The 26230-nt window shown below is 41.3% G+C and overlaps 1 protein-coding gene across 3 annotated transcripts in view; it reads right to left on the minus strand.

Moving 5' to 3' along the window:
- The window catches only part of PDS5B (PDS5 cohesin associated factor B), a 114259-nt gene extending 93082 nt beyond the window's left edge, over positions 1-21177 (minus strand). For 2 of the 3 annotated variants that reach the window (XM_074153366.1, XM_074153358.1), the window contains exon 1: positions 21002-21177. The gene's annotated coding sequence lies outside the window, so the exon portion shown is untranslated. The remainder of the gene's footprint in view (positions 1-21001) is intronic. The other variant, XM_074153350.1, reaches the window with a different exon arrangement.
- Positions 21178-26230: the final 5053 nt, after the last annotated feature.

Below are 26230 nucleotides of genomic sequence, written 5' to 3' on the forward strand. Positions count from 1 at the left end.
AATCAACCAGAATCCACAAGAAAAGAGGGGTTAGAAGAATGTTCCATAACAAGATGGTGTAATCTACCATAACTGAGACTTACTGACCCAAGCTAAAGTCATTCTACACTGAAGGAGAACTGGAATATGAAATATACTCATCCACCCACCCCCAAAAAATATCCTAACTTGTTTTGTATTCTTCAACCCACATTTGTAACACTTAAGTAACAACTTAAGTCACAGATTTCACTTCATCTTTGCTAATCTTTTACAAAACAAAAAATTAACATTTAAATATTTTTTGTGAAGAATACATGCAGCACAACACATCTTTATTTTAGGAGAAACGGGGAAAATACGAGTACAATGAACAGAGCAGATGTAATTAAATGGGCATGATATCAATGCAATTCAACAGCTACACAAAAGCCAACTCAATTTCTGTCATCTTCTCTGTACCTACATATACACAGCAGCTGAACCGAGCACCAGATACTTGCAGTTGTAGTAGAAACAGATAATGAGAAAGCTGAGACAAAACAAAAGTCATGGAAGTAACTTTTCCTAATACTGCCAGGAAAACATGATGCCACCTTCATCCCCATTATATTTCTTAATGCACCATCATGACAGTAAGTCTAAGACTCCTCAAACACACACAGAAGATGTGATCAAGGTCACTCTTCTTGCTGTTTGATGTAGATCCTCCATTCTAGCTTTCAGATGGAATTTCACTGAATTTTTTTAGAGTTGGAAGGGACCATATAGATCATCTAGTCCAACTACCCTGCTGAAGCAGGATTGCTTAGAGAATGCTACTCAGGACTGCATCCAGGCGGGTCTTGAAAATCTCCAAAGAAGGGGACTCCACAACCTCCCTGGGCAGCCTGTTCCAGGGCTCTGTCACCCTCACAGTGATGAAATTCTTTCTCATATTCAAGTGGAACCTCTTATGTTCCAACTTGTGCCCGTTGCCCCTTGTCCTGTCACTGGGAACCACTGAAAAGAGTCTGGCTCCCTCCTCCTTCAACCCACCCTTGAGATACTTACAGGCGTTAATAAGGTCTCCCCTCAGCTTTCTCTTCTCCAGACTAAAGAGTCCCAGCTCTCTTAGCCTTTCTTATATGAATGATGTTATATATCATAGCTAAATTCATTCTAACAGCGCATCACAGCAGAAGAGAGTCTTGCTCAGTCCAAGAACGTATAAAAGCATCAGATGTTTTGCTGGACCAACCAAATTGGCCAACTCAGGAAAAAAAAGCCTAATTAGCTTTGGAACACATGACAACCATCAAAGCTACCTGAAGGGAAGGAACAGCAACTAAGGGAACAAAAGACCCCCTTCCAGTGGTGGACAGCTGTCAGATCAGATCAGATCAACTGCAGCAGGAACTTCATTAGAACATGGTAGTGTAGTCCTATTTGGAGCACACTAATGCAGAGACTGAAACTCAAGCTGACCCCAGTCCAGCTGGTATGTCCCCCTGGCATGCCACCAAGCTTTTAAGCTTGAGTGGCACCCAAGGTCTGAGTTTGAAATTGAACATCAGTATTGTGTTTACGTGGCAAGGTTTTGGCAACAGGGGAGGCTGCAGGGATGGTCTCTGTGGGAAGACAGCAGGGGCTGCCCCCGTAGAGGACAGAGCCAGTTCTAGCCAGCTCCAAAATGGTCTCACCCCTGGCTGAGCCCATCAGTGACACTGGTGACACCTCTGTGATAACATATTTATGAAATGGTAAAAAATGCTGCACAGCAGCTATGAGAAAGAAGTGAGAAAAATGCGAGCGAAACAACCCTGCAGACACCAAAGTCAGTGAAGAATGAGAGGGATGAGGTACTCCAGGTACTGGAGCAGATTCCCTTGCAGCCCGTAGAGAAGATGACAGTGACGCAGGTTGTCCTCCTACAGACCATGAAGGACCATGTCAGAGCAGATATCCACACTGCAAGCTGTGGAGAGGAGCCTACGCTGGAGCAAGCTCCTGATCCCGTAGGGGACCCACACCGGAGCAGTCTGTTCCTGAAGGACTGTACCTAATGAGAAGGGCCCGTGCTGCAGCAGTTCTTGAAGAACTTCAGGCGATAGGGAGGGCTGGCATTGGAGACATTCACGAAGGACTGCATCCCTTGGTTAGGATCCACACTGCAGCAAGGGAAGAAGCATGAAGGAGCAGGAGAGATACAGGGTTATGAACTGTCCACAACGCCTCTTCCTTATTTCCCCTGCGCTGCTCAATGGGGAAGGTAGAAGAGTCAGAAATGAAGGAGTAAACTTGAGCCTGGAAAGAAGGGGAGTTGGGGAGGTGTCTTTAGTTTTGAATTTGTTTCTTACCATCCTGCTCTATTTTTAGTGGGCAATAAACTAAATTAATCTTCCCCAAGTCAAACCTGTTTTGCCCGTGATGGTTATTGGTAAGTGATCTCCATGTATTTATCTTGACTCATGAACTTCATCTTATTTCTTCTCCCGTTCTGTTAAGCAAGGGGAGCGAGAGAGCAGTTAGGTGGGCGCCTAGGAGCCAGCCAAGGTTGCATGATAGGGTACATAACTTAAGCCTCTCAGAAGTATAGAAATCTATAGAAAATGAATTCCTATGTAGTGAATTAATACATCTGATCTTATAGGACCAAAAATTAAATTTTTAAAAAAGTTCAGTGAAATAGGCTATTACTTTGGCCATAAAGGACAAAGAATAATAAATCTTTTAAACTTCCTATGGAAGAAAAATCTGCAGATCAATCCTGGAAGTTTTTTAGGATTAATGGTAAGCTTTACTGGGGGGAAATCATTTAAAAGAAATAGTAAAAAACAAAACCTATCATTCAACAAGAGAAAATTCAATGATAAACTACCCCCTTGTACAACAGTTATCACTACAATCACTACCCTGAGTAAGATCTAGGATTTTTTATTTTTTGGGGGTGGAGGGTGGGGTGTCTTTAACCTGATTCTAGCCAAATTAAAGTCTCCATGATTTCACGTAACAGTTACACCAGCTGTTTCAGTTCACTTCTGTCAGGGAAAACGGTGACAGCTAAGAACAGCAGCCTCAAGGCCGGCTGTATCTAGAACATGTTCAAGCATGAAAATCCATAAGCCAGTGAGATGATATCTAATGACTGAATGTCAAAAAGCTTTTTAAATTTGTTTTTAAAGATGTGTTGTCTTCTTTTGGAATATACTGGACAATGACAAGCATTTTGAAAAAGGGCAATTCTTTGAAAGTTTCGTTGAGATTCAACAAGAGACTCAGTTGACATAATTTTTTAATTTTTAACAACTGAAACTTTAGAAGCTCTCCACAATGTTTTCAGAAATCCCGTATTACTCCACATACACAATTAAAAGGCAAAGAGAAAGAAAACACTCCCATGGATACGTTTAAGGCAAGAAAACACTCTAGACACTGAGATGCTTTGCACGAGCCAGACCGTAAGCTTATTAACTAATCAGCAAGACGTGCACTGTTTCTGCTGTTATGAGAACAAAAAAAAGAGATAAATACAACAAACTCCAAACACATAACAAACCAGTACTAATCCTAGTATATAGAAAGAAAAAAAAACAACCCATGATTCAAATGGTTATGGTTTGGTTATGTTAAGTAGTACTATAAGCTAAGTCACGTCTTCAAAAAATACAAAGAAAATAAAAATATCTTAAGCTAATACAGCATTTAAAATATGAATTCCACTCCTTGTACAGAAGGAGATAATACAGTAGGACTTAAGATGTCTAGATATTGCTTCTTTCAACACAGAAACACTGTAAGCACCATTGCAACTATAACTTGAAAGACTGGAAATCAGGAACCAAGAGCAAGTCTGTAGAAGTACATTGAAAAATAGTATGTATAAAAAAGCTTGACAAATTAAAAACTAAATTATACATTGGGGGCTGGAGGGTGGAAGAAACTAGTACAAGAAAAGAAACAAAGACAAACAGACAACAAAATACACACTTTGTACAATGATAATAGGAAAATTAAATAATAGAAAAAGCAACAAAAGTGGAAGCTGCATTTATTGGACATTAAAATAGGATGGATTAAAGTCATCCACCTCCTGTGACAAAAGTTAAATTCCAAGATCATATTTAACGTAAAATTATGATTATCAGCCAGGCCACAGGGGAATAATTCATTACTCTAAACAGAGTCAATTAGTTAACAGGTACCATTGCCAAAATTTGATCAAACTCAAATAAATAAAATACAAGTAGTTCTGTACATAATTAGCAGGATCCAATAGCTACTTGGTTCCAGCTAAGTCTACTGGATGTGATATTAAATATTAAAGCATTCAATATTCAGATTGTTACTATATAGTACATAATTCTTTATTAATAGTTCAACTACACATACTCTACTTGCTCCATAGCATCAAAACCAGATTGCACACATGCAAATAAAACATAGATTGATATCTTGCATATTAAGTACCTATGCAATATACTTAATAGGTCAATAAATATCATTACGGGACGTCAATGATCTAAAAAGAAGGACTTAAACCACACTCTACTTAATCGTATTTTGTTTGGATGACAGTTCACATTGCTTATGGTCATTTAATTAACTGTGCTAATCAACAAACAAACTATGCCTTAACATACATGAAGTCGTGTGTCAACAGTACTTTTTCAGAGATCATACATGTGTTTAAGTCTTAATCCTTCAGATGTGATTGTAGAAATCTTTTTCCAAGAGACAAAGCAAGCTTTAGCAAATCAATTCCTATATTCCTTGAAAGTCTGTCCCCTGCATTTCTACTGCCTCCTCTTTGAAATCCAGAATCCAAACCTGATGGCATGGAAGATCATTAGGAAAAGTCATCAACTTTACAAACTTCCTGATTCTTGTTTTTCAGAACTTTCATTGAACTATACATAATTATTTATGTAGCTACATCTTGAGATTAGTATTTAAAAATTATGCATACAAAATTTAAGAAAGCTTACATAAATTTGACCTATACAGATACTTATAAATCTATGTTTGCAAGACCTTTTACGGTGAGCCACAGGGAATAACACTTTCTTCACATTCACAGAGCTGTTACAAGCCTAAGTGAATTTTATAAATTGCTGGCATGGAAGAGAGTTGCAATGTGTAGAGATATATTTATATGTGTTTACACAGTTCATATCAAAAAAACAAGAAAGTATAACCAAGAAAAGGGATTTGCAAGTATTCAGCAATCTATCCTCCACAATTAAGCAGTATGACCAGTGGCCTCTCATTGTCACAGGCCATTCCATCAAGAATACAAAGAGAATTTAGAAGACCCAAGAACGTTTTCCCTAAATTCTCTTGGGGAATATCGTGAGAAAGTCAAATCTTTTTCATCTTGTAAAGTAAAATACAGAGTTCGCTCCAAAGCTCTGTTTCTCTGTCAACAGGCTGCTTTATCATTTTTTTGTTATTTATATCCCTTTTTTTATTACTTTTGTACCATCAGGAGACAACATTCTTGTACAAATAAACATAAACCATTACAAATACTTTGACAGCACTAACTTTGCTTCAACAATATAGCGTGTATGAAGAAATTGGTCAAGCTGTAATTTCCACAAAAGATACAACAAGGTATTCTGAAGAGATTACTCAGCAATTTACAGAAGTGGAACAGGCAGGCATATTTCTGCTTCAGCAGGATTATTAATAAAACACAAATAATTTAATGGTTTAAAACACCTACAGAAAATTTTTACATCTTGGTAAATTCCTGCTATGTGTAGCTGATTGACAACAGTTGATCAAGGTGAGAAGTAGCTTAGGTTTAAAGACTTTCATTATTTAAGTGCCACTAAATTAAATCTATTTCCATAATAAATCTACTGCTAAGGAGTTATAACTGGGCTATAAAAAGCCACTCCAAGCTGAAGCTTGGCAGTTAATTTTCTGCTGTTGAGTAAAACAGAAAACTTCAGAGTGCTGGACCCAGTGTGTTCACATAAATCCAAGTACTTTTCCATACTGATTCAGATATAATGTCTAGAGGAATGCTTTTTATTCTCTTTTAGAAGTGTTAAATTATGTTATACTGTTTACTTAACCATCACTAAATCAAGGTACTAGTATAAGTCATAGTATCAAGAAAATATTAACTTCCTATTTCTGTAACACAGCACTATACATTGTAAGGACTGATACTGGAAGAATTTACAGAAACCACTATTTAAAGGTCTTCTGGAACGAAGAACCACATTGTAAGGCAAAAGTAACGCTCCCAGCCTGGCAAATGACATGAAAAGTACTGGGTTTCACTACAGAAGTCTCATTAATGGCAATCCTTTGAGTCAATTCATAAGTAATAATGCCTGTTTAAACTAGGAAACTCTATTTTTCAACCTTCCATTAGATAATATGGCAAAGTGCATTAAGTTTCTTTATTAACGTATTAAGTAAACACTTATGAAAAGCTGCACAGGTAGTAACTGTGTAAGAGGAGATATTTTCAGAACATAGAAAGAATTTGGAGGATTTAAGAAAAGAACTAACATGTAAGAATAAAGAACAGACCATTAAGAAAAGACAACACTGAAATCACACGCTAAAAAATGCATGCTAAAAAAATTGCAAGCAACTTACATAGATTATAGTACTCCCCCTTGCAATCAATTAGGAAGAGATCCAAGGCAAGTCACCATTTCTGCTGATGAGGTGGTGGGGGTTTTTTTTCCCCAAACTTTATTAGAGAAAACCTCCCAAAGATTAAGCAAATAGACAGTACTCAGTATCAACTTAGCTCAGCATATAGCTCTCTCCAGTGGTGTTGCAGACACCTGCAGCTTCCACAAGACATAAGTGATCCAACTTGTAATTTTCAGCATTTTTTCAGATGTGATTGAAAGCAAAAATGACAAGAATAAAATTGCTTTTTTTTTTGCCATTTATGAAAGAGTATTTTCACCAACATGAACCCAGTTAAAAAAAAAAAGAAAAAAGATGAGAAACTACGTAACAGAATTCACCACTAAACCAATCAACAACCTAAGGAAAACCAAAATTGCTCTGCTATTGTGGGACCTCAGCTTTCGCACCTCTACCCAAGACTAAGTAAATGGACTATAGGCGTTACAATTATAATTTCCTATTTCTGTCCATGGCTGTACAAAAAAAAAATTACAAGGAGATAAAAAGTGGAAGACTATGGCAAAAGATGCTGACAGAGAAAGAAAAAGGAAAAAACATAACTGACCAAAGAAATACAGATTAAGATTTAGGGAAGTGTAATTATTTGCTTCATAAAGTGGAAAAGAGTGTAGGCTGACAAAATATGATGTTAGTAAAATAGACATTCGCAATGTATTTGTCAGCCAAATACTATGGAAAATATCCCACCTCACTGCTTGTTAGGTGGTCGTATTACAGAAGCATACTATATAAAAGCTTAAAAAAAAGCAAGTGTATAACAAGCATACTATAAGCAGTCCTCAAGAGTGTTTAACACTGAATGCAAAGTATGTGAAACAACAAAAATGGTAACATTGCAAAAAAAGTACAATGAGTCATTCAAATTGGCTTGAACTTAAATTTGCTTAGACAGGAGCATGACAGTTTTCATCTAATACACTTATTAAACATTTCTAGTCCTGTAGTAATTTATTTTGCTCTACAAAAGTACAATTCCTTAAAGAAATGGAAAAAGAATGCATAGAAGGAGCTGGAAATAGGCAGGATGTCATTATTCTCACAAAATCAGAAAGGTAATGTTGGATGTAAAGGATTTTGCAAAAAGATAATGCTTTTCCAGTCAGGAGGAGAAGCAGGGATAAAGGCAGGTACAGAGAACAGAGGTAAGTTTCATTAAGTCTGAAAAAAAAAGCTATTAAGCTTTTGACAATGACCTTTTCACCTTAACCTTCAAAGGATGAGACCTTCTCACATACTAAAGGTCACTATGAAACACTATGAAGTTTAGCTACATTAGAGAGGCTGCCAACACTTCTTGTTAAGTTTTCTTGATAGTCTCCATTAAAACAATAAAAATAAAAATAAAACCTCAGTTACTTCAGCTTTTCAAAAACTTGAAATACTTATATATCATATGCAAAGGATCTTCAGTTGAGTGTTAATGGCTCAATCATGTCCAAAAATAAATCCAAGATTAAGTAAACTAAACTCCATGTACCACAAACCTGACAGAGCAGTCTAAAAAAGATGTCAGTTTCCCTGTCCTCTAGAAAACAAATACCAATTTAGGAAAAGAGTACTCTTTAGCATGAGAGTATTATAGTGTATTCTTTGCCCCCAAGAAAACTTGCCCAAAGCTTCTGAAAAGCCACATGATATACATATTCTTTACAGATTGTTGATTTTAATATTACAGCCTAAAAAATTGTCTTTAATTGATTATGTCCATGCCTTCACAGGGTATACTTTAGGATGATTTGAATAGTTTAGGAAAGAACGCAGTCAAAAAAAATACCTGGAGTTTACAGTAAGGGCATGGTCTGAGCAAGATAAAATTAGAGTGCATATATTGACCTAACTCAAGAAATTAAACTTCTCCCAACCTCCTTGCTTATGTTATGACTGCAATAAAACAAAAAAAGTGAACGCGATTGCTCATTTAGAAGACTCAAACTAATCAGTACTAAACTGAAGGGCAAGTGTTTTGTGTGAAGGCACACTTCTTCGAAATAATACTGACAAGATATGAGAATAAAGCATAAGAATTTAATTATTACAAATGACAGGGAGAATTCTGCAAGACTGTAAAGCTCACAAAAGCCCATTAGGTCCACCACTGGTGAATGAAGACTCACTTCATACATTACCTCATCTTGACATCTTTAGGAGATGCCTTTGAGACATTCTGCCTTTCTGTTGCTGGTGAGAAATCTGTCATACTAGTTCTCAAAATACACTTATCAAGGGACACACTTACAATCCTGTTCATACCTCCAGAAAAACAGAGTGTAACTCTGAACTATCAGAATCAGTTGAGACCATAGGCATAAGTGTACTCGACATCTTTTGGCATTTCACAGATAGTGAACCAACAGCACTTGGATCAGCCACAGGATAATTCTGCTTCCCTTCCACACCCTTGGAAGGGAACTTGGATCAGCACTTGGATCAGCCACAGGATAATTCTGCTTCCCTTCCACCACATGAAAGCAACACACACACCATTAGCCATACAGGTGGTTTTCAGAAAGGTAAGAAACGTCCACAACATTGTATCTGTACATTTGAGCTATACAATACTGAGGAGAAGCAGTGAAATTTGCCCATATGAGCCTCCTCATCAACTATTACTGGGAATGCTGGTCTCAGTGGGAAGCTCGGAATAAAAGAAAACCTCTTCCATCAAGAAAGCCACATGCACACAGTTGCTTGACCAAAACTACCCTCTGTAACACTTAGCTGGGATATAGGTTATTGTCCTGCCTATATACACATGACAAAACTTGTTTCACAAACGACATCATATAGGTATATAATCCCACAGGATATGATTTTGCCAACATTCAGAGACAAATAACGTTTATATTAAATTGACACAAGCAGTGCATAAATAAAGTCTCTGTTTTGAAAGACACAAGTTGAAAGCAGAAGTGATTTGGAGATGATACAATTCCAACACAGCGGTCACAGTCAATGTCCACACCAAAGGAACAAAACTGAGTTTTAAGCTGTTTGTCCCCTTGATTGGGGTGCAAGGAAAGTTTTCGTACTAGTAAGTGGCTTCAAACAACCACTTAGTAAAAGTTGTAAGTAGTTATTGGAGCCCTCAAGACAGGAAAGCTGCATCACAAGGACTGGGAAATACAGAAATAAAGACAGAATTGGAGCCAAACTGAAATGGCAGCTGTAACCTAAAAAAAAAAAAAAAAAAAAAAAAAAATTGTATTTCAATAGCTAAAACCAAGGAAAAAAAAAGTGCTGGTGCGTAGAAATGATTGGGTATCAAGAAGATATTGAAATACCTGCTGAACACCCATTTTCAAAGAAATACCAGGTAAAACTTCATTCCTCTGACAATTGGCAACAGGTATATTCAATCAGAAGTTACTGTGTCTACACTTAAGACCCTCACATTTTCAAATCAAAGCAACTGCACAGACACAATCTGAGGATTTATGAACCAGTATGTTATGCAAGGCTTTCTAAAGGTATTTAAAAATTAACATATAGTACACTTCAATCTTAAAATATAAATTAATGTTAAAAAAGAAAGCATAGTACAAGAAAATAAAGGCAGCTCTATCACTAAAAATGCAGCGCAAAATAGTGCTACTGCCACTGCAGCTGCACTAGTTTGGTATCAACGATATTTGAAGAGTTTAGAAAATATCTACATGCTGAAGTAAGACTTAAATACAGGTATAAACGTAACTTCTAAGGTTATCACATTACCCTGGGACAATTCATGTTTGATCAGCCTGTGATAAAACAGCCTGCACTTTCCTTGCACCAAAAATCATTTATTATGTAAGCATTAAATTAGAAATCTTGCATGGATGCAGAGATGGATCAGATTGTCACTCAGTAAAACGCCGAAAGAAAAGATTAGAGAAGCAGAAATGGTTTTAAGTAAAGACTTCATTTGAACCTCCAAACAGGAATATATGCTACAAGTCTGAAAGACATTCAGGGAAAAAACGAGGCGTTGAAGGGGGGTTCTATGCCTAGGTCCAGGCGTAGAAAATCACCACAAGACTACACACTAGTGCTATGCAACATTAATTGTAGACAAGGTACTTCAAACAACAAACAAACAAAATCCCACAAACCCCAAACCTCAATATCTAACACAGATTTTAAGGTACTGGCAAGAACTTGGTTGGAATGCCACGTACAACTACCAGCACCTATCATCAAGATAACTTAAATTGGAAGAAGTGCACATAAAGTCAGGAGACCATATCTACAGAGGCAACGAGAGACAGTAGGATAAGCAGAAGAGAGGCAGAAATCACTATAAATACCAGGAATACTGGGAGATCCCACTCAAAGGAAATGAACCACCATAATATAAAAGCTTAAAGATAAATAGCTCAGACAATGAAAAAAACCTGATAATTAGAGGAAGACTTTAGTTTTTAAATTAAGGTTTTGGAATAACTTTCTGGCCAACAACTGAAGCAAAACACACAAATTGTATGCAGATTGATTTCTGCCATATTCTAAGGAGATTAGTAACTTGCTGTTGTAGGCTACAGCAACAGTTACTTGAAAAAGCAGAACTTTCACTCTACAAAACACTTATTTTACCAGAATCACCAGAAACACTAACAGAAAGTTCTTAGACTGGTACTCTAAAACAAGCGAAGAACTGACAACCAGCCTAGGTATAAAAATTTAACAACATCACTAGTCTACAGCCATAATTTTGACATAACCCTTTTAGCAGGGAAGTTAAGATTTAGTAAGGCAAGAACGATTTGTTTGCTTTCTCCAACAGCTGGAAAGGAATGGGGGGAAGGAGGCAGGAATTATTATTTTCCTTTACATTAACTCTATTTTCAAAACAGCATAACAAATAAAAAAAGTCATAAAACCCTCAGGTGACTTGCATTACACAATTTTAGAAGGCTAACATCTGTAGCATTTATACACAAGGGGAGATACACAAGGGAGAAAAGAAAACACGCAAGAGTGGCATGGAAGCCATAAGGAAAATAAGGGGAACATGACAGAAAGCAGAAGACAACTACAACAGACATTCGGTACAAATCAAGTTTAATCACTGTAATGACCCTTGGGAGGAAACAACACTTGGTATTATTTTAGTATACCATTTTTTTGACAAAAAATGCCTTATTGAGCCTTACCATTAAAGTTTGTTGGGGTTTTTTGGCAAGAATTAAAATCAAGCAAAAAACCCCAAACATTAAGAACACTAACATGCTACTCCAGAAGCAAAACAACATTTTGTAAAATTTCACATATGGACAACTGTCGTGGTTTCAATTGGGACAGAGTCAACTTTTTTACCAGCAGCTGATACGAGTGCTATGTTTTGGATTTGGGATGAGAAGTACTTTTGATAACACACTGGTGTTTTCAGTTGTTGCTGGGCAATCAAGGCCTTTTCTGCTCCTTTTATCACCCCACTAAGTGAGCAGACTGGGAGGGCACAAGAAGCTGGGAGGGGACACAGGCAGGACAGCTGACCCCAACTGACCAAAGGAATACCCCATACCATGTGACCTCATGCTCAGTATATAAAGCTGGGGGAAGAAGGAGGAAGGGGGTAGACATTCAGAGTGATGGCATTCATCTTCCCAAGTAACCATTACACAGGATGGAGTCCTGCTTTCCTGGGGATGGCTGAACACCTGCTTGCTGGTGCTAAGTAATGAATGAATTCTTTGTTTTGCTTTGTTTGTGCGTGTGGCTCTTGCTTTACCTATTAAACTGTCTTTATCACAACCCACAAGTTTTCTCACTTTTCCCTCTTCTGATTCTCTTCCCCACCCCAACTGGGAAGAGCGAGTGAGCGACCGCGTGGTCCTAGTTGCTGGCTGGAGTTAAACCATGACAACAACCAATATAAAGTTGCTTTAGTAACAAGTCAGAATTTGTATACATAAATGAGACTGTCCTCCATTCCTAACTTTGTATATAATGTTTAAAAATACAAAATTAAACATGCCGCAACGCATTGGAAATGACTCAATACAGAATTACTAAAGATTAAACAAAAAATGCTAGTGGGGTGGACTGAATTGTAAGACCCAAAAGAAACCCGGGTATTGCACTGCACAGTCAGATGTGCTAAACAACAACCAATACAAATTATACACAAACATTTATATTAGGACTGCATACAGAAATCTTAGTGTTAAAATTACATTCAGCTGGGTGTCTTACAAATAGAAGTTGTCTACCCAGACGGCTTGTATCAGTTTAGCCTTTTCTTTCCACCTAACTAGAACATTTTTATTTGCTTTTGGCAAAACTCTTAAGTGGCAGAAAACCAGAGACTGAAAAAATAATTGTGTCCCTGAAGATAGAGAAAGAAATCATAATTGTGATTACAAAACACAAATTAGATGAAGACTTACTACAAACAGGCAAACTAAGTGAATCAGTGGTAGGTTTTTAAGACCATAGGACAAGAAGAAACTTCAAGTGACAGTCTAGTCATCTGCTATCATACATGAACCCACCAGTAAAGATCACTTTAATAAAAAAAAGCTGAAGCTGAAGACTCTTTTGGCATTTCAATCTGCAAAGTCTTAACTTACCTTTGACATCTATCTCTATGTTTGACCAACATGTAAGCTCTCTTTGCCAATAATTTATTCACTCCTGTAACTTCTTCTAATACAGTTACTTATCCCTTATAATTATTTAGCACTGTGGAGTTGTGTTTTCACAGAATGGTTGAGGTTGGAAGGGACCGCTGGAGGTTACCTGGTCCAACCCCCTTGCTCGAGAAGGGTCGCCTAAAAACAGCTGCCGAGGACTGCATCCCGATGACTTTTGAGCATCTGCAAGGATGGAGACTCTACAACCTCTCAGGGCAACCTGTGCCAGGGCTTGTTCATTGTCACAGTGCTAAAGTATTTCCTGATATTCAGAGGAATCCTCCTGTGTTTGTTCCCATTGCCTCTGGTTCTGTCACTGGGCAGCACTGAAGACAGCCTGGCTCTATCTCCTTTGCACCCTCCTTTCAGAAATTTACATACATATATACATTTTAATCTTGGCTTAGGTACAAATGAGTATATGTACTATTACAGTTACACCAACCTTCTTGATAGTCTATTTTCAAACTTTGTGGTTTGCTTTCCCCTTTTGAAACTAATGCTTAATATTTAGTTATCCTTCTGTTGCAGCTCATTCACATTCACATTGCATATCATTCACATTAGGACACAAGAAGATGGAATGAAGCTGCATCAGGGGAAGTTCAGATTGAACATTAGGAAAAGGTTCTTCCCTAAGAGGGTGGTCAGCCACTGGAACAGGCTCTCCACAGAATCGGTCACAGCACCAAGCCTGTCAGAGTTTGAGGGGCATTGTGAGGAGCGGGGAGTTGGACTCAATGATTCTTATGGGTCCCTTCCAACTTCAGATATTCTATGATTCTATGACATAGTCACTGCACACTGGGAGCCAAACTCTTTGTGTTAGTAGTGTGTAGGTTATGCTTTTGCTTAGCCTCAGATTTGTGCTGATACATAGTAAGGACATACACCTCATTTTCCTAAACTGGATCACTTCCTTATAATACCCCAATACCACCTCACTCACCAAGAAGGACAAAAACCTACCCAGGAGAGAACTCTAAAGCATATCAGCATTAACAAAAAAAAAAACACAAACAAACCACAAATCAAAACAACAATGAAAAACCCTACACCCCACACTGGTATATATGTTGCATGAATAGAAACAGTTAGGACACAAGTAACACCTATAGGAGATAACAGTAAAAAAATCAAAAGAAACTAGTCTTTACTCATTGTTAAAAGGATGGTTTTGCAATTGAAAAGAGCAACCTTTAAAGTATTAACAAATAGATATAGCTGCTTGCACTATAACTATAAGCACACAATCAAGACACAATAGTTCAGCAAATTTCCACCTATTACTTAAGGTACAAGAACTGCTGACGTTCACATTATAGGTTGCTGTCTCCTGATTTCCCTGAAGTGAGAAGGTTAACATAGCCAAACCAGACTAACAAACACCTCTAGTAAATCCTGTTGACAACTGAATCTATCACTAATCCACCTGTCTGCTCAAAGCCAGATGTTGCTGCTTCTTTAGCAGAAAAAGCTGGAATTGTCTACACCTCAGCCAGATTCTCAGCTCAAGAGGAGTCTGTCTTAATTAAGTCTTTAAGACAAACAACTCAGCTTAGCATAGAAACAGCTGAGATAGGGACACACTTATTTCTACCAGCTCTGTTGGAGGGACCAACAAGCTGTATCAGGCAAATGGAGTAGAAAGTTTAGGGTTATGGGCAAGAAACAAAGTTAATGGGAGAGGGAAGGGGAAGAAAAAAATCCAAACCAAAAAATAGAACCCAAACAAACGACACAAAACCCCAACAACTCCATACACCGTGAGTTTAGGATCCTCAAGGCTGGAAGTCTAAGAAATGTGGAACATGAGAGAGGAAGTAGGATTTAGGTGGACAATGAAGGACTGGAATCAGAAGCCTGAAGAGGTAGGAGGACTAACTAGACAGAAGTCACTGGAGAGAGAGGCCAGAGCAGAAACATCAGCTGCAGGGGGTAGGAGAAGAATACACATCCAGCAGAACTCAGTCCTTTCTAGGGCCTGCAGTAAAACGCAATCAAAGAAACTACTCAACTTTTCTCCTTGTAATTTAATGTGCGTCCCTTATTACACCCTATTTAAACCATGCTCTGAAGAGACTTACTTTCCTACTGGGCTTCTGTACAGGACTCGCCACTGTAATATGCTACTGTGCCATAAAAATTAACTTGCTTTCACAACACTTTAAAAAAAAATTTCATAAAAATGAGTGTTCTTCCCATTTTATAGATGAGTAACCCAAGTTACAGACTGAAATTTAAGAACTACCCGCCAGTTTTGCCTGCACAGTTAGAGAAATTTAGGGCACAACTTTTTAAGTACACCACGTTATCCAGCACTGTGGCTGAAACTACAGCTTCTGCTGAGCTGTGCAGAAGTAGTCAGGGTCTAGATTTCTTGTCTCCCAGAAAATCGATGCATGACTAATAAAATCTTGTGGAAAGTTTGGTTTAAACAGACTTATCTGGGATCACAAGAAACTGACAGAAGGAAAGAATTCCAGTATTCCAAAGTGACATTCAATCACCCAGATCACTAGATATGCTTTCCCTTCCCACAGTCCCCTGTCAATTCACTTCATGTTTTCCAGCTTTTGGAATATGTCAACCAACTTTGATTTGCAGCTCTAATTCCTAAATACAGCAAATTGAAAATTATGTATAAATCATAACTAAGACTACCATAACATGCACTTATGAGGACAGAAATGACAGAAGTTTCCAACTTTTAAAAAAGAAATTGCAATTTGAATATTGTTTTAAGGCATTTCTGTATGTAATACGGAAGATTGAGGGTGCAATGACCCACTAAGAAATAAAAAGTTACTCTAAATGTGCTCATATATAACAATGTATGAACGACAATGGAGAGCTTGCTATTGGCAACATTTGTAACTTGGGGAAGACTCAAAATGTTTCAAGTTCTCAAAGTATAGATATACCAGTCATTAAAAATGAGAGCACAATATTTCTTTCAAAAAATTGTACATCCATGAAAACCTCCGTTCTTAATTCCCTCAGTAATAGAAATGCTTCCAAGAACTGTGGACTACATAATCTAAACCAGGCAAATGGAAGGGAAATGCATCTCCTACTTGCTATCTCTACGAAAAACTCCCTCACAAATCTTCTGAAGAGTTTATTATTGGGCTTATCCATTCTTTCTTCCCTTTCCAAAACAAGGAAAGCAAAATGTTATAGCCTTATTCTGACTAGTTCATACTCTCAAGGGAAGAAAACCCAATGTAAACTTTATTATATACCATGCATTGTTTCCACAATTTGTCTCCCTTACACCTTTGAAAAGCACCGGGTGGCACACAGAGTGTCTGTAGACATTGTCCCACACAAAAGCTTCACAAATTGATGGTACAAAAAGCTATAGTTCTTCCATACACTTTGTCTCTATGTACAGAAAGTTATAATGAACTACACACGATGCTTCATACTGAACTGTCAAATAACAAAATAATCAGAGACAGTACCATCTATAATGGTAAGCTGTTTAGTACCTCTGTACATTTTTCCCCAAGAAAACTCTTTCTTTAAACTTTAAGTAGGCAGATGCAGAAAAGAAAATAATCCCTAAATATAACAAAAAGTTTCCATGAAGTATCTTCTGCTCATTTCTCATAATTGAGATGAGTTGCTGTCAGTTCTTTTTTGTAAACAACAGAAACTTAACATACATAGTGCCAAAGATTTCCCAGAAATCTGATTGTCTTCATTGAAACTCTCCATCCAAGTAACAAAGCAGTACTACTAGAAGCGAACAGTCAAACTCAAGGCGGCCCATAGATTACATACAGAAAGTTTTGATGTAATTTTTTTTAAGACTTTCTCATGAGCAGTATGTTCGCACTCAGTGTGGGTAACTGTTAATTTTCTTTTTTTTTTTTTTAAATAATCTTTTTTTTCCCCTCCCATCCTTTCTAAGACTTTCAGAATTCTAATTCTTGATGTTGAATGGAGCTAAAATGTGGATACACTGGGGATGTCTCAGACAGAAGGAGGCGGCTTTGACAGAAGTTGTGGACAACTAATGGGTATATTTACACAAAAGGTGGAAAGCCTCACTCAACAGTTACTTCCTAAGTGACTACCAATTAAGTTTTAGCTGAATCTAGTCCTCTTGTACCAAATGTAGTTTAGGTGACTATACAATGGAAGCAATTAAGACAATAACATTTTTGACTGCTAACTTCACGTCTTCTTTGTCCTTTAAAAAGTGTGCAAGTGAAGCATCTCACTTCAGTAGCAGAAGCATCCACCAGGATTTCTAATTAACTTGGAGAAAAAGTACACACAGTATTGTCTGGGATCGATCTTTAAAGAGCAGGGTCTAAATTAGAGAACCCCAGATGGGGTCCTGATCCCTGGTTACGGTACTACCATATAAATGGTGACAGACACAAGATGATTAGTACAAACATGCCCATCTGTTCCCAATGAGGTACAGCACTTTTTTTTTGTATTTCTTGAAGCATATTAATACCGAAGTTGTCACGAGCTGAAATAACAGAGCTGAAGATCAGGCAGTACAAAACAAGCAGAACGATGGTGAATGTTTTTCCAATGCTTGGGCTGGGATGTGAAAGAGTAAATACCACAGATGAAGACAAAGTAACGGAGGTCTTTATCCTCAGAACCTACTTCAAGGACTTCCTCACACTTTAGAAAAGGTTGAAAAGCAGTATATACAGAGACAGACAGTAATAACCTTCAAAAAGAGTGGAGGCATTAACAATTTGATTCTTAAAAACTAAGTTAAAATATTAGTTTTATTTCATGGAATTGTTTCAAGTTAGATGTGTTACAGTAATTATCCACATTAATAGCATTTTTATCGTGGAATCCAAAAGGTTCCAAACAGTTTTTGAAATAAAGCACTAACTTGCTAAAATAACAAAGTTTACTCTCATTCATACACTGCGCTTTTGATATATTTTACTTAAGTATCAGAACTAAGCAAAAAGAAAAAAAAAACAACATAAGTTTTTTACAAGACTACATTCAACAGAAGATGCCACCAACAGAAGAGCAATAGGTATGTATGAGTATGATACACCATCTTACCACTTGTCAGTACCACACACCAGAACTACTTTTTGATTCTAATAAAGGAACTTCTCTGAAGGGGGCAGGGGGGACTATGTCAAGAAAGAGGAAGGTATATATTTGGGCTAAGTAATATTAAGGGAAAGGGATATTACAATGAAACTGGTAGGGAAAAATAATGAGTTGTAGTATCATATCTTCCTTGGTTTCCCACTTTGCATGCTTTTACTGTTCAGCTTCACTTTTTCTTATTCATTGCTCCCATGAAAATTCTCCTTGTGCAACAAGTAGCCTTTATCACCTCTTCCAAACGCAGGCTTAAAGAAAAAACATTTACTCCAAAAAACCTTCAAATGAAAATCTCTTATTAAAAGACTCCTACACATACCCACACAAACTCTTACTCTTCTGTATGAATATAAACTGTGTGACTGACGAAAAAAAGAGGCAGAGAGGAAAAAAGCATAACCTGAGAACCTGATAGAGAGCAACATATCCCAAAAGAAAAAGCATCTCTCTTGATCTACAGGAGGTAACAGAGCCTCCTGTTGTAGAGCCAAAAATGGATAATGCCTGAGGTCATGCCCATATTTCATTACTATGCTTTTCCAAATGCTAGCAATGACTGTTGGTTTTTATATTTTTAATTACAGCTTAATAATGACTTAGCTGACTTGCTCAATTTGAGTCCATAAGTATGCTTGCTAAGATACAGTCTAAACCCAATATTTATATGGCACACAAGAAAAAAAAATAGCATACAAGTGTTACACACATATGCTTTTTCATTTTAATTTGATTTAGCTGTTTCATCAAAAACTGAACTACAGTTTATTCAGTATGTATAGTAACTAGTGAAGGCAATGCAAGAGACACATAAGCAAATACCACTATATAAGAACTATATTAAAAAAACCCAATCAAACAAAACACTACACAGACAAATCACACCACACACCCCCACCCTCACAGTAATGAAGTAGAACCTTCCTTCAAACACAGACACAAGATGTCATGCAAGTACTAAAGTACTAAACTACTTTCTCCAGTAGTGCACGCTTTCAAATGCCGGTGATGAACACGATACATACACCTCCGTTAAACTACCTTACCTGATTGTCTGTCACTATCAGTTTTCTTTTAGGGTGGTCTGAGCACAGCATACACTCAGCTGTTTCACACCTTTTTGAGGTATTACTTAACACAATGTAATATTTAGAGCATATCTATATAACATACAAGACATACCAAGCAAAATTTCTGTAATCCATAAACTGAACAATTCCACTAATTTGGAAGGGGAAAACCTAAAGGAATGTGCATCACCTTATCTCCTTCCCAAAATGCGATTTGACACCCACTTTCAACTACAAAGCCACTCACATTTTACACGCTCCTTCTAGTCCATCCCCAGCAAAAAGAAATCAGTTACAGCCAAAGCACCTACCCAGCAAGCACAAAACAAAGACCAACACGAGAATACTTCAGCAGTTGTGTTAAATGGGAAAACAGAACGCCTAAGAAAATAATCACAGCTCTCAGTGAGCAACCGCGCAGGAAGCAAACATAAAAGTCAGAATAAGGCTTGCACGACAAAATCCAGCTCTGTAGGAGCTGGTCTGCTGCAGTTTAATTTTCCAGGATTGTTCACCATCATTAATTGTTGATTTGTTTTGAAGACCAGATAGTGATTTATTTGCAGCAGGATGAAGTTACAGACCTAGATTCCTGACCGGGGGCTCTCAACGTAAACAATACATAACCTATAAATTAACCATTCTCCATCTGGCAATTCAGATGTAAAATTCATAGTTTTTCATCTACCAGGCGACGGCAACCTCCCCCCCCTTCCTTCCCGAGCGCTTTCTAACAGAGCCTGATGCAAAGGGGGAGGGAAAAAGAAAGGGGGAAAAAAATCAGAAGAAAAGAAAAAGAAAAAAAGAAGCCAGCATGAAAGAAACGGGCTCGCACAAGTAGGGACCCACCAAAGCCAGGTCCTCGCCGGCCGCCACCTCCTCCCGGCTGAGGATCAGAGCGCGGAGCGGAGAGACCCAACCGGGCGGGGAGGGGAGGGTTTGGGGGGGTGTATGGGGAGTGGTGGTGTTGGTCCCCTCGCCAAGCCCGGGCAGCCGCGCGGGAGCCCCGGTGCAGCCCCAGCGGGGACTAGGCCGGCTGCGAGGGGACACCCCGGGGAGCCGCGGCCGTTCGCCACAACGGGCGAGCCCGCCCCTCCGCCACCCGCCCCCGCCGCGAGGAGCCACCGCCGCCGAGCGCGCGACACCGCCCGCCGGGCCACCCCGGTGTTGGAGGGAGGGGGTGACCTCTCCCCCGGCCACCGAGCCGGGCGAGGGGCACAGCGCACCCCGGCCAAGGTCACCCCCCCTCCGCGGGGCCCCGCCGCGCCCGGGGCGGGTGTGGAGGGGGGGGCGACAAGGGGGGGCGGCAAATTTAATTTGCGACGCCGGCCACGGGGAAGGGGGGAGGGGGGAGGGGAGCAGCCCCGCCAAGGGGCCAGGGGGATGGGGCGGGGGGCTCCGCCACGGGCCGGAGCGGGGGGGGGGGGGGGGGGGAGCGGTCGTCCCCCCCGCCTCCTCCAGCGCTGGCCGCGGAGCTCGGTCCGAGCGGGCGCCCCCCGCCCCAGGAAAGGGAAAATGGAGCGGGGACGGGGTGGGGGGTAACGGCGGCCAAGGCGCCGGGCTCCTTACCCCGCCGCAGCCGCCTCTCCTCGCTGGTCCCAGGCGGGTCCGCTCCGCGCTGCCGCTGACTCCGGGCTGGGAGAGGAGCTGCCGCCGTAGCCGCAGCCAATCGCCTCTAACCCCCTCCCCTTCCGCAGCTCGCCCCGGTCCCCCTGTCGGCTTCAAAATGGCGCCAACTTGTCTCCGGCTGCTCCAATGGAACCGCCGGGGGAAGCGAGCGGGGCCAGAGCGGGGCAGCAGCGCCCCCTGCCGGCCCGCGCGGCCGCCACGCCGCGGACACCGGCCGGAGCCGCCGGTCACCGGGGCCCCGCGGCCGGCGCTCCCGTCAACGGCGGCCCCGGCCTCCCGCGCGGCCGCCGAGCGCCGCTGCCGGGCGGTGGGTGAGGGGTAAAAAAGTCACGACCCCTCCCCACCGTGCCGGGCCCGGTGCAGCCCTCGGTTTCCAGGCGGGGGGACTAAGCCTGCCTCACCCCCGGCAGAGCATCGGTACGAACCCCCGCCAAAAGCGAGGAAGTAGGTCCGGAAAGGCGGCCGGGCTATTTCCAGGCTGGCGGGGCAGAACACCCCGCCTCGGCGGCGGGAACCGCAGCACCTACGGAACCGGAGACGGTGACGGGAAGACCGGGGAAGTTGAAGCAACCGGCCCGGGTGGAAAGAGGACCGGGCAGGCGGCTGACGGATGAACCAGGGCCGCTTATCTGTTGGTGTGCTCTGTGTAAATTAGTGAATTAAGTGTTTCACCCCAACGACACGAATTATTAAAGGATTGTTGTAAAACAATAAGGAACAAAGTTACTCAACTGCAGGGAAAGAGCAGAAAAAGTAGCAGAAATGGCTCATCAAGTCTCTTGGTTTTGCTTCAGTGAGTGCAAGAGTTTCAGGGGCGCCCTTACTGGAAAACGCAAACAGAAAAGTGACGTAATTTCGCCTCATTGCTACAGCTAAAAATGCTGCATTTGTGAATGGCGCATCAGGAGAACATGGAAGTGTTCAGGGCATTATGATTTTAAAAAACATACTCGGCAGATCTGCTGAAATATACTCCGGGCTTTGTCTGCAGTGAAAAACGTCCTTAAATAGCACCAAGACATTGTAGCTAGTATTTTAAACCTTTAAATAAGTTCCCTCATGCTTTCTGAACTTGCTAACACATTGTAACCAGCATGCCTTATTTTCATTCACGTTTTAAACTAAGTTAAATATCCTCATCGTCTAATGAAGACTTACATCAGCCACACCAGGATAAATCACCAGGGCTATGACATAAAATTCACTTTTCAGGCCCCAAAACTCTCCATGTTTACATTTCTGGGTGAATTGTGTTTGTCCTGCTCTTCCTGAGAAGAAAAGTACAACTGCACGGGCAGAAAAGAGAGGAATACTTTATCCGATGATTTTATATTGCTTATTATTGGGAAGGATCCTGCACCTGTCAAGGACATAATTTTTGGATGCAGGTTGAACAATTTCCCCTCAGCCCCGCTCACTCACTGCCATCTATCTGGACTTAGGTAAAATATAAATATAAAATCTGAGGTTGGGGAACACATCTTTTTCCTATGGAGGACTTGCACACGTGTGCGGGGGGTACTTACAAACCAGCAGAAGAGTTAAACATTCGTACAGCTATTGAAATGGCGAAACCGGGCGCATAACTGCGAAAATAACTACTTTGTACGGAAAAGTTTTGCTGGGTTTTACGGGCGGAGCGGGCTGCAGCAGCAGGTAACGCTCCCAGCTGCGGTCAGGGCGCCTGGAGCGGCGGAGGCCTGGAAAAGCGGAACAAGGTGCTGTGTAACGGGGGCCTCCCCCCAGTTACGTTCTGCCCTTCACGTCGTGCCTGCACTAAGATGCTTTAACATTTCCGAAATCGACGTTTTGGAGGTAATTCTTCAATCCTCCCTTCTGTCCCCCTCCCTCCCCCCCCCCGAGTCTCCCTCTCGGTTTCGCGACCCTCGAGGCGCGGAACGGCTGGCCGCGTTCCGTGACGGGCGCTGGGCTGCCGGCGCCCCGCCGCAGCGGCCTGCGCGGCCCTCGGGAGGAAGCCCGCTCGGCACCGCTCCGCCAGCCGGCCGGGGGACGCCCGCTGACCTTCATCCGCCGGCCCCGGCCGGTTCCCGCCAAGGCAGGGGTGAAGCAGCCGGCGGCGGTTGGCGGCGGCGGTTGGTGGCGGCCGTTGGGCGGCGGCGCCGCGAGGAGGCGCCGGAGGCCGAGGCCGAGGCCGGGGCCGGCTGGGCGCCACGGGCAGCAGGAGGCAGCATGGAGCTGCGGAGCTCCTGAGCGACGGCGAAATCCACCGACTCGCCGGCAAGCCCCGTCAGACCTCCTTAACGCGCTCGGTCGGTGGCTTAGCCAGAAGTGTTGCGCGGGAGTTTCCTCAGAAAATAAATCGGAAGGTGTTGAGGAGCGATATTCTACTTGCAGGAGGGAGGAACAAGTATCCAGTCCCTCTTCGATGCTGTCCGAAAAGAGCTGCGCAGTGCAATCTGTGCAAGTGCTGGCTGTCATGTGGGCAGACACAGCCTCGCCCACGACAAATGTCACATCTGTTGGCCTCTTCTCCCAAGGGAATAATGGCAGGACCAGAAAAAAATGGTCTGAAGTTGAGGCAGGGGAGGTTTAGATTAGATATTAGGTAGAATTACTTTACTGAGAGAGTGGTCAGGCACTGGAACAGCCTGCCCAGGGAGGTGGTGGAGTCGCCGTTCCTGGAGGTATTTAAGAAACATGTAGACATGGCACTTCAGGGCAGGCTCTAGTGCCTGACATTGTTGGTTTGTGTCTATTTGTGGGTGGGGTGGGGTGTGGTGTGGTTGTGGGCATTTGTTTTGGTTTGGTTTTGGTGTTGGTGTTCTGGGATTTTTTGGGTGTTTGTTTTCTTTTTTTTGTTTGTTTGGTTGGTTTTTGTTGTTGGTTGGACTCTATGATCTCAAAGGTCCCATCCAACCAAAAATATTCTGTGATTCTGTGATTCTGTGATCTCACAGGGCACTGATGACCGTAAGCAGACTCAGTTTTACTAGTTTTGCCACCTCCTGAAAGTGCGGACAAAAGCAAGGACAAATGTACGTTTCTTACAGACATGGTACACTTAAGAAAGATTCAAAATATTTGCACCCAATAAATATTTTGCACTGTGACACACAGAGGAAGCCAGTGCTGCGGGACTCCAAAGACCAGATCTTTTATACAGAATGTATGTGTTGAAGACACTGCTTACATCTCAGTGCTCAAGCGACCATGATGAACATCCCAGCCAAAGAACATCCTACACAGCAGTATTCTTCTCACAGCTTTCTGTCTGTAAAAACAGTGTGTGGAAACAACAGACTGCAGTGACAAGGGCAGCTTTGTACCTTAGAAATACACAGAATCTTCTTGACAATTAAAATGTCCTTCTGAGCCAAACCAACAGTCCATCTAGCCCCATACCTGGTAACCAATACTGCCACCACATCAGTGACAGTTTTCCCAGAGTGAGATTCATACCTCGCATTTCCAGTTTGCTGGTCCTTGCAATTTCCCCAAATGCAGAGAACTTAAATGCAAAATTTGAAGGAGTAATATTCCTCTATATAAAACAAGAATAATAGCAAAGGAGATACTATTTAGGGAGACCTGCTTACTTTCTGTTGGCCATTGTACACTCCCAGCATCTATAGTTGCTGTAATAGAGATACTACATGCATGTTTGTGCACACATGGTACACATAGAATTATGGAATGGTTTAGGTTGGAAGCGACCTTAAAGATCATCTAGTTCCCACCCCTCTGCCATGGGCTGGGACACCTCCCACTAGACCATGTATGTGATCATATGCCTCTCAGCCGTGTCTTCTCACAATCACCCTTTTAGTCTCTACCTTGTGAGACTGCCAGTCTCTCTCCTTGGATCATTTTAGTCATCTTTCTCGATACCTTCCTTAAATTTGTTTTGTCCTTGCAGACCAGATCCACACACTGTACTCAAGACAGGAGCGCACCAAGGTTTCCACAGAGCAGCAAACCGCCTTCTGCCTTGCTCCCAGTACTCTTCCTGATGAGACCTTGTATCTCTGTTGTTTAGTGGGAGTTTTTTGGCTGCTGCTGCAGTTTGAGCCAGATTTCAGAGAGCTCACAACAGTGACTTCAAAACTTCGTGAATTTAAACTTCCAGGACTGACAGGTAATTCTATGTTTTACCTTACACTGATCTACTTCAAAGCCTACCTGCCATCTTTTTACCCATACAGTTTTGTGAGGTCTTCTGGAGTTCTTCCCACCAACACAGCATTTGATTACCTGAGAGAGTTTAACACCGTCCAAGCGTGCACCCCCTTTTCCAGCTCATTGACAAAGACACTGAGTTAAAAACATCAGTAAACCCAAACATTCCTGGAGGACTTTCTGGAGCATTGCTGACACTTCTTCACCCTGAAAAGCAACCATTAAACTGTAGTCTCTGCTTCCATCCTTCAACCAGATTTCCAACTCACAATAGGACACATACTCCAATTCCATGGTAACGTTGTTTAGTAGCTTTTGGTTAGGAACCTTCACAAGTGTTTTTTGAAAATCCAAGTATGTTCCCTGGTTTGCCTTTTTCTACATGCTCCGTGACTCAAAAACCTGCTGGAAGTCTGTGACCGTGTCAGTATCTCTCTTCACAGAAACTATGCTGGCACTTTCCCAAGAGATTATGTTTATCCATGTGCCCAGTGATCTTACTCTTTTATGGTATTGGCCTTTCAGTGTGAATAGGAGCACGAACAACTGTCAAGGTACCACCACCACCAGAAGATTCACTAAACATTTTTACTGGGTGTCCTTCCTCATTACAGTAACCCTGAGGCATTTGCATGTATGAATCTTTATGTTTTGCCTTTAAGTCTCTCCATTCTTTCCACTCACGAACTTGAACCAAAGAAGTCTGTGAAGACATACCAACTTTTAGGATACTTAATACAGAACAGCCAAACATCCCAACTTTACCAGTGTCATGGTTTCAGCTGGGATGGAGTTAATTTTCTTGCTAGCAGCTGGTATAGTGCTATGTTTTGGATTTGAGATGAGAAATGGTGTTGATAGTTCCGATTCTCTCCCCCATCCCACCTGGGGGGAGTGAGCAAGTGGCTGCGTGGTCCTGGTTGCCAGCTGGGATTAAACCACGACAACCAGTCATACCTTTATTTGAAAAAAAGCTCTAAGATATGCCTCATGGAACTGAACAGACAGGGAGCTCAGGAAGAAAGCTGACAG

Source organism: Numenius arquata, chromosome 1 (genome assembly GCF_964106895.1).
Source record: "Numenius arquata chromosome 1, bNumArq3.hap1.1, whole genome shotgun sequence".
NCBI classification, from domain to species: Eukaryota; Metazoa; Chordata; class Aves; order Charadriiformes; family Scolopacidae; genus Numenius; species Numenius arquata.